Genomic DNA, 9,167 nt, shown 5'->3' on the forward strand with positions numbered 1-9,167 from the left:
CATATGTACCTAACTCCAGATGCTGCTTTAAATGTCAGGGTTTTGGTCACATCAAAGTTGGTTGCAAAAAGGAACAGGTTTGTGCATCGTTGTAGCCATATGGAACATGATAGCAAATGTGCTGAGGAAGAAAAATGCATAAACTGTGAAGGTCCATATTTGGCAGTATCTCAGAAATACCCTTGTACAAGGAAGAAAAAGCCATATTAAAGATCTGCACTGAGCAGAAAGTGTCCTTTCTGGTTGCACGTCGGGAATACAGAAAATTCCTGAGTATGAGGAATTCCGTACAACTTAGTATTAGTTTCGTGCAAGCCGTCTCAAACCATGCACAAAAAGGCAGAGAATGTGCGTTGTATAAAGAACTGTCAGAATTGGCAAAAGCTTTGTCAGAAAGTCTCTCAAAGCTGCTATTTCAGCATTAAATATTGGCAAAAAGGTAACTTCTGCCAGAAAAACCGATGCTGTTCAAGCTTAGTTCCCATCAATCATTACACCTACACATAAGTTCCTGCTACACCAATAATACAGCAAATAATCAAGATCCCGGTGAAGGGATTTGCTAAAATATCATCGCCTGGAACAGCTTCTCTGTTCTCTCAGGCTTTTTAGTCTCCTCTACCATCACGAGGTTTCTATGTGGATATGGATGTGGATGAAGTGCCCAAAGAAACAGAGCACTTATTAAAAGTCAACAAATCCAAAAAGAAAAATTGGATAGAATTTGTATAATAAGAAAATTATTACTTATGGCTACAAATATTATTCAGTAGAATGTTTGTGGTTCCCACCGTGAGAATACTGAAATCCTAGTAAAGGAAGAAAAACCTTCAACACTGTGTCTCCAGGAGACTTGCCTTCGTTCCCAGACTGATGTGTCCTTTTGTGGATATGTTGTGACTATCAAACTGAGGGCAACAATGAAAAGGTGTGGCAGTTTCCTAAAGGAAATCGTATTGGCCATGCAGATACCACTGGATACAAATATCCACACAGTCTTAGTGACGATATTAGTCCCATTCAACATTAATATCTGCAAGTTATATCATCCAACAAATTCTGACATCAGTGAGGATGACCTTTCCAATCTGTATTCTCAGATTCTGGTACCCTGCCTAATAATTGAAGATTTTAATTCGTCACCATTCTTGGGGCTCATCGTCATGTTCTTCCTGGGGAAGTATAATTAATTGAGTGAGACAGAACTTAGATTTCTGTTTATATACGATGGATGGTACATGTTTGTATCAGGGTAGATATTTGTGCATTGATCTGTCATTATGTTCAGCATCCCTACTTGCACATTTTAACTGGCGTGATTCCAAAAACCTTTTTGATCACAAAACTGGTTATCTCAGTTGGTAATAGTGATTTGCCCCAGAATCAGCTACGCAGATGGGTGATTGGGAAGGTAAACTGAATCGGGTACTAAAATTCATTAGTCAATATGATGAAAGTGGTGTTGTGCCCAACAACTTTCATGTTTACACACCTGATGCTTGATAGTGCAAGTTAATATATCCCCTAACATCTGGAAAACCAAGACAGCCTGCTGTTCCTCGGTGGAATGAAGAATGCAGGAGGGCATTAAGGAATTGTCGTAGGTAGAGGGCTTTGCGTAATTTCAATTGTAGGCCTATGACAGAAATGCTTTGCACCAATTGCAGTGCGACTGCTATATGCTGTCATGTGTTTTGGTTGCTTAGTGGGAATCATGGCTAAACTATGTCGATACCATTTCTCAGACAACTCCATTATCAGTTGTCTATCTCCACTGCCAATTAGACTAGAAAACAATGGCATCCTTGTTACCATGCTAATTGATTTGTGAACACGTTTGGTAACTGTTAAGGTCAATTTCACTAATATCATACTACTATCTGTAGTTTATGAGATAAAAGTTGCAGGTAGAAAGTGTGCCATTTATTATCGGAGATTTGCAAAATGAATTAAATATTACTTTTTCTTTTGATGAACTAAAGTATGCGTTGAAAACTTCCTGTGAAAATTATATCAGGTTCATTACGTTATCTCACCTTCTGAATAGTGCATTATCACATCTTTTTGTCTATTTACAATAAAATATTCTCTGACCAGATATCTGGTCAGAAGCATTGGTCATGCCTGTACTAAAACCTGGAAAAGATAAATCTCATATCCTTCCAGTTATAGTCTTATATCCTTGACCAGTACCCTGTGTAAGTTAATGGAGCACATAATAAATCTCATCTAGTGTGGTGGTCCCTTGAGAGAAACAATGTTATTGCCCCAGAACAATGTGGTTTCCGCCAAGGTAGATTGGGTACTGGTCGTGTAATTGCCCTGGAATCTGTTATTCAAAACATCTTACTACTTCACCAACGCCTGGTTGCAGTATTTTTTTATATGCAGAAGGGGTATGACACAGCTTGGAGGAGAGGAAACCTAAATAAACTGCATGACTACGGTATACAAGGAAATATTGCATTTATCATAGGGTTTCCTAAGCAGTCGGACCTCTTGAGTTGGAACGATATCTGATTGAGTATGCATGTTGCACCACTACCAAGCTCTAGTCCATTCCTGCTTGGACTATGGCTGTGTGGCTTAATTGTCCGTTTGGTCCACCACTCTTAGAATGGTAGATAGTCCATTATTCATTGATACGTCTTTGTACAGATGCATTTCGTTAAAGCATGGTGGAAAGTGGCGAACCATTCCTTTCATATAGACAGAAAGAAATGATCTGCACTCAAATAGCTCGTATTAAAGTGCAGCAAAGCCATCCGACCTTTGATGCAGTGTTCTCTAACCAAAGCCTAAAAAAACATTATTAGGTAAGTATCTAACTATATTAGCCTATATTATTATTTTAAACATATTAATCTATTAAAATGTGTTTTTATTAATCCTAATTAATAAAAATTATTAAAATAATATTTGGTAACTAAGCTTCCATTGTTAAATTATACTATTTCAGTTGTCCAAATCTGTTATTTTATTTGTACTTCAAATGTCATTTTTTTATATTGTTTACAAATTGAATTAAATACAATTAAGTTTAATCAGACTAATTTGAATTGTATGAAACCTGTACCACAAAAATCCAGATACTAATGGGATTTACCCATAATTATATAAAGCATTGTGGCTAGTAGGTATATTTCTTTTCTTCATTATAGGTTTATTGTTACTCACCATCACGTGAGCAGTGTATTTATTCCACCAACACAACTACTTTCAGTTATATACTTTTTCAGTTTAGTTTTCAATGCAAAGCATGTGTCTGGTGCCTTTAAGTTTTTAAATCGTAGTTTCATAGAAACTAATAATAATTGAGGTTTTAGTTTTTAATCTGTTGCCAAACAAGTGTCATTTTTTTTCAATTAGATTCTTATGTAAAATGGATAAATTTGTGAAAAAATTAAGTGAGCCATCTACAAAAGTGAATCAACTGGTAAAAAGACAAGATTTCACAATGACAGTTATTTAAATTATGATTTTACCTCATTGAATGGAAAGCCACAGTGCACTTTTTGCTTTGAAGTCCTCTCTGATGAAAGCATGAAGCCATCAAAATTAATTAGACACTTTGAAACTAAACATCCAGATCATAAAAGCAAACTCTTGGAATTTTTCAAAAGAAAATTGCATTCTTTGAGGAATCAGCAAGCTTCTATTTGTAAATCAAGCCATACTGATAAAAGTACACTTTAAGCATCTTACCTCGTACCATTAACAGTAGCTGAGATGTCGAAACCATAAATGGCAAAAAAACCCATATTGCCTGCTGCAAGTTATGTGGTCAATGTTTTAATAGGTATGGAAGAACAAACAAATTGAAAGAAATTCGACTTTTTAACGACAGTATCAAGGCAAATCGACGATATGGCTGCCAATGTTTGCGATCAGATAATTAAGCAAGTGAGTTAAAGTGAATTTTTAGTATTCAGTTTGATGAATGAGCAGATATGGAAAACATCTCTCAATTCTTATGTTTAGTGAGATATGAATGTGATAGGGACAGATCAATGAAAGAAAATATGTTTTGCAAATCAATGTCATTTAACAGAACAATACTGTTTTAAGAGGTTACTGAAAACTATAAATAGATTGGACAAAATATATTACAGTATGTAGTAATGGTGTAAAGGCGATAAAGGAAAGAACACTGGATTTCTGAAAGAATTAAAAGATCATCGTATACAAAGTCAAAATGGACACATGTTTCCTTTACAAGCATTCTGTTGCTACAAAAAGTATGCCGGAAAATCTCAAATGAATTTTTTGTAAAGCTGTAAGAACTGGTTACTGATAATTTATATACAGAGAAAATGAATTAGAAAATGGTGTTATAGAGGAAGTCGAAGAGGATGAAAGGGAAGAAACAATACTGAGATCTGAATTTAAGAGAGCATTAAAAGATTTGAATGGCACAGAAAGGCTCCTGGAATAGACGGAATACCTGTAGAATTACTACACAGTGCAGGTGAGGAAGCAATTGATAGATTATACAAACTAGTGTGTAATATTTATGAATAAGGGGAAGTTCTTTCAGACTTCAATAAGAGTGTTATAGTAGTCATGATACCAAAGAAAACAGGAGCAGATAAATGTGAAGAATACAGAACAATTAGCTTAACTAGCCATGCATAAAAAATCTTAACTAGAATTCTGTACAGAAGAATTGAGAGGAGAGTGAAAGAAGTGTTAGGAGAAGACCAATTTGGTTTCAGGAAAAGTATAGTGACAAGGGAAGCAATTTTCGCGCTCAGATTAATAGTAGAAGGAAGATTAAAGAAAAAAAAACCAACATACTTGGCATTTATAGACCTAGAAAAGGTATTCGATAACGTAGACTGGAATAAAATGTTCAGCATTTAAAAAAAATCAAGGTTCAAATACAGGGATAGAAGAATGACTGCTAATATTCACAGGAACCAAACAGCAACAGTAATAATTTAAGAACGTAAGAAAGAAGCCATAATAAGAAAGGGAGTCCGACAAGGATGTTCCCTATCCCAGTTACTTTTTAATCTTTACATAGAACTAGCAGTTTATGATGTTAAAGAACAATTTAGATTCAGAGTAACAGTACAAGGTGAAAAGATAAAGATGCTACAATTTGCTGATGATATAGTAATTCTAGCTGAGAGTAAAAAGGATTTAGAAGGAACAAATAACGACATGGATGAAGACCTACCGCATGAAAATAAACAAGAACAAAATGAAAGTAATGAAATGTAGTAGAAATAACGAAGATAGAGCAGTGAATGTAATAACAGGAAGAGAAAAAATTATGGAGATAGAAGAATTTTGTTATTTGGGAAGTAGAATTACTAAAGATGGACGAAGCAGGAGTGATATAAAGTGCCGAATAGCATAGGCGAAACAAGCCTTCAGTCAGAAATTTGTTTACATCAAAAAGTAATTTAAACGCCAGGAAAAATTTTTGAAAGTATATGTTTGGAGCTTAGCTTTTTATGGAAGTGAAACTTAGACGATTGGAGAACCTGAGAAGAAAAGATTAGAAGCTTTTGAAATGTGGTGCTATAGGAGAATGTTAAAAATCAGGTGGGTGGATAAAGTGACAAATGAAGAGGTGTTGCAGCAAATAGATGAAGAAAGAAGCATTTGGAAAATTATATTTTTTTCAAAAACTGAAGAGACAGACTTATAGACCACATATTAAGGTATCCTGGAATAGTCGCTTTAATATTGCAGGGACAGGTAGAAGGAAAAAATTGTGCAGGCGGCAACGTTTGGAATTTGTAAAACAAATTGTTAGGGATTTATGATGTAGGGGGTATACCGAAATGAAACGACTGGCACTGGATAGGGAATCTTGGAGATCTACATCAAACCAGTCAAATGACTGAAGTAAAAAAAACCCGATAATTTTATTAAAAGTCGACCTTTGCAGAATAGGCTGTTAGCTAAACTATGCGATGAAATGGGCAAAAGGAAAAATATCTCTCCTTTTCTATATAAAAGTCAGGTGGTTATAGCGGCGGGAAAGTGTTAACCAGTTTATTGGAAATGCAAGATGAATTAATAATGTTTTTCCAGGATAAACACTCGCCATTCTCAATGTTTTTAAAAATAATAAGTATGTTTTAGTTGATGTATTTTCGCTTTTAAACGATTTTTATGTGAAATTACAAGGACGTGATAAAGACATTTTTAATTACAAATTTCGTGCTTTCATGAAGAAGCTTGGTATCCGAATTATACCCCATCAAAGCAGAAATTTTGATATGTTTACACTCACTTTCGATTAAATTGAAAACAATTTAGATGAAGAAGACTTTATTAATCGGCACAGTTTGGAAAGCATGAAAATGCATATTTTATGCAAATCGAAATACGTCATTGGTTACTTTTTCAATCAAGCGGCTCAATCCCGCTCATCTCATCTGAATTTTCATTACTGCTCTCGGAGTCAGAATTGCTCTCCAGTGAAATGACAAACGATTCAACGAGGTTGTCGATCTCACTTTCCTTTGAACTAAAAATTGAGTTGGCGGATTATTTTCTGGAAGGTGAAAATGATTTCTCGAAGAACTCGGTACTGAATTCATTTAGTAAAAACGTTGCAGCTACTAAGTTACCAGTTGAGATTCACGACCAGCTCTTCGGAATGTCTGCCGGTAAAACATTAAAACTACAATTCATATTTAAAAAATTAGATTTGTTTTGGCTTTCTCGTTGATGTAAATGTGGGAATTTATTCACAGAAGCATTGAAAATATTAATCCATTTCGTCTTACCTCTGCGAAAAGGGGTTTTCGTCCACAGTTGCGCTAAAAATTAAATATAAGAATCGCCTTTTATTACTTGAAAACAATTTGCCTTTGCATGTTTCAAACACAGATCCACATACTGTTGAGCCAAACTATCTGCGCGCGCGGCCGTTTCGTTACTAGCTTAACAAAAAACATCACATTCACTTCTATCGGCTGACACCTTTCCTTTCTTTTCTTGTTTAATCTCTGGGAATTACCGTTCAGGTATTACTTCAGAGGATGATATTTATGAGTGTAGTGTCTTTTACAGTCTCAGTTCGACCATTCCTGAGATGTGTGATTAATTGAAATCCAACACTACCAAAGAACACCGGTATCCACGATCTAGTATTCAAATCAGTATAGAAGTAACTGCCTTTACTAGGACTTGAACGCTGGAACTCTCAAACCAGCTGAAATGGGAAGACGCGTTCACCATTAGACCAACCCGGTGGGTTCTATCGGCTGACACCTGTAGTACTGCTCAAGTGAACTGCTCAACTAACATTCATTACATGTAAAGAGAATAAATTAATGAGGTGGTTGCATTTGTTTTTCATTTAAAAGTTTCTTCATTAGTGGTTCTGTGTTAGAAATACACAAAAGCAAATTGTTTTCAAATGATAAAAAATAGTTCCTATATTTAATTTTTAGCGCAACTGTACGTGAAAAACCTTTTCATAGAGGTAAAATGAGGCAAAAGGGATTAATATTTTCAATGATTCAGTGACTAAATTTCCATCTTCACTTCAATGAGCAAGCCAAAACAATCTTTCCATCCAGTGAGGTAAAGTCAAAATTTAAATAACTGTCATTGTACAATCTTGTTTTTTTACCAATTGATTCACTGGATGTAGATGGCTCACTTCATTTTTGCACAAATTTGTCCATTTTGCATAAGAATCTAATCTAACAGTTACACCCATTTGATCACACACTAAAAAACCAAGAACTCAATTATTATTTTCTATGAAATTATGCTTTTAAAAACATAAATAAAGGCACCAGATGCACTCTTTGCATTTGAAACCACGTATTCATACATATCATATGCATGTTCAAACATGTCACTCTCGCAGTGAATATTATACAAGCAGATCAGATTACAATGAGTATGTACACATCAAGTTGGAACCTGTAAATTGATCATTTATGTACAGTTCATACATGCATGTTCATACCCATCGCTATCAATGGAGTTAAATAGTTTTAACTAGGTTTCATTGAGCCGGTGTTGGGTGGAATCGCAAAATATTTGTTATAAATATTTTTTTACTTTTTTGTGGTCGTGGAGATGTAAAGGTTAACAATCACTGCCCTAGGCTAGGATGTATTATTAATTAGAATATATTATCTCTTGATATATATTTTTCACTAATTTTTCTGTGGTTGGGTAGAAAGCTGAAATTTTAGTATAAGCTATTCTAATAGGGTATTTATTAAAAGTAAGTTCACAGTTGATAACTACTGTGGGAGGGATTAAATAAGGTAGGGGCAGAAGAGCTGGAAACTTGAAACTTAGATGATTTTTCTTATCTTTGAGAGAAAGCTATTTATTTTTCACCTACACTAAAAATGTGAAAACAATTATGATAAAGACCTCACTGACTAATTATATATAAATCATTACTAATTATCTAATTTCCCAGAGTGCTAGAAATCTAAAATTTGTCATTAACTCCAATTGAATATTTAGAAAAAAAAAATAAGGAAAACGTATTTTAATCAATAATGTCTAAGGAATAGAATAAAATAGGGGAGAGGTGATGGAGCTAAAACCTTGAAACAAAGTAGCTAATGAAATGATGTAAGTTGTTGCTATAAGGAATTATTTACCATTCTTATGAAGGTGAAAGGGGTAATAGAAAGGTATATTATTGAATTAGTTATAACTAATTCTTTCCTCTTCATCTACCGTTGGTTAATATTTCTTTCTCTAATGAGAAAATGCCAGCTTTCAATAGGCAGCAGGTATTCTTCAGGGTGAGGTATAAAGAAAGTGTAACATTTATTGAAGAACATGATGTTAACATGTAATGTAATTTATTTTGAGAAATACAGTATTGAATCATAAGTTAAGCGTTGAGGAACAACATGATGGAGTTGTGAGTAGATCTATACTGGAGAATGTTGACAGGTAGAATGAGTAGAGAAATGACAGGTAGAATGTGTAGGTTGACAGGTAGAATGAGTAGTGAATGAGTAAAGAATGTTGACAGGTAGAATTGATAGGTAGAATGAGACAGGTAGGAAGGTAATGCTTTGAAAGTGTTGTTATGACTTACAATAAAAACATACTTCTTGCTGATTTCAATTTGACAAGTATGTTTTCTGTTGATTATTAGTAATCATTACCGGATTTTTCGTTTTAAATGTTGTTTTACCACGATAACTTTTAAATAA

This window comes from Lycorma delicatula, chromosome 5 (genome assembly GCF_047948215.1).
Source record: "Lycorma delicatula isolate Av1 chromosome 5, ASM4794821v1, whole genome shotgun sequence".
Taxonomy (NCBI): Eukaryota; Metazoa; Arthropoda; class Insecta; order Hemiptera; family Fulgoridae; genus Lycorma; species Lycorma delicatula.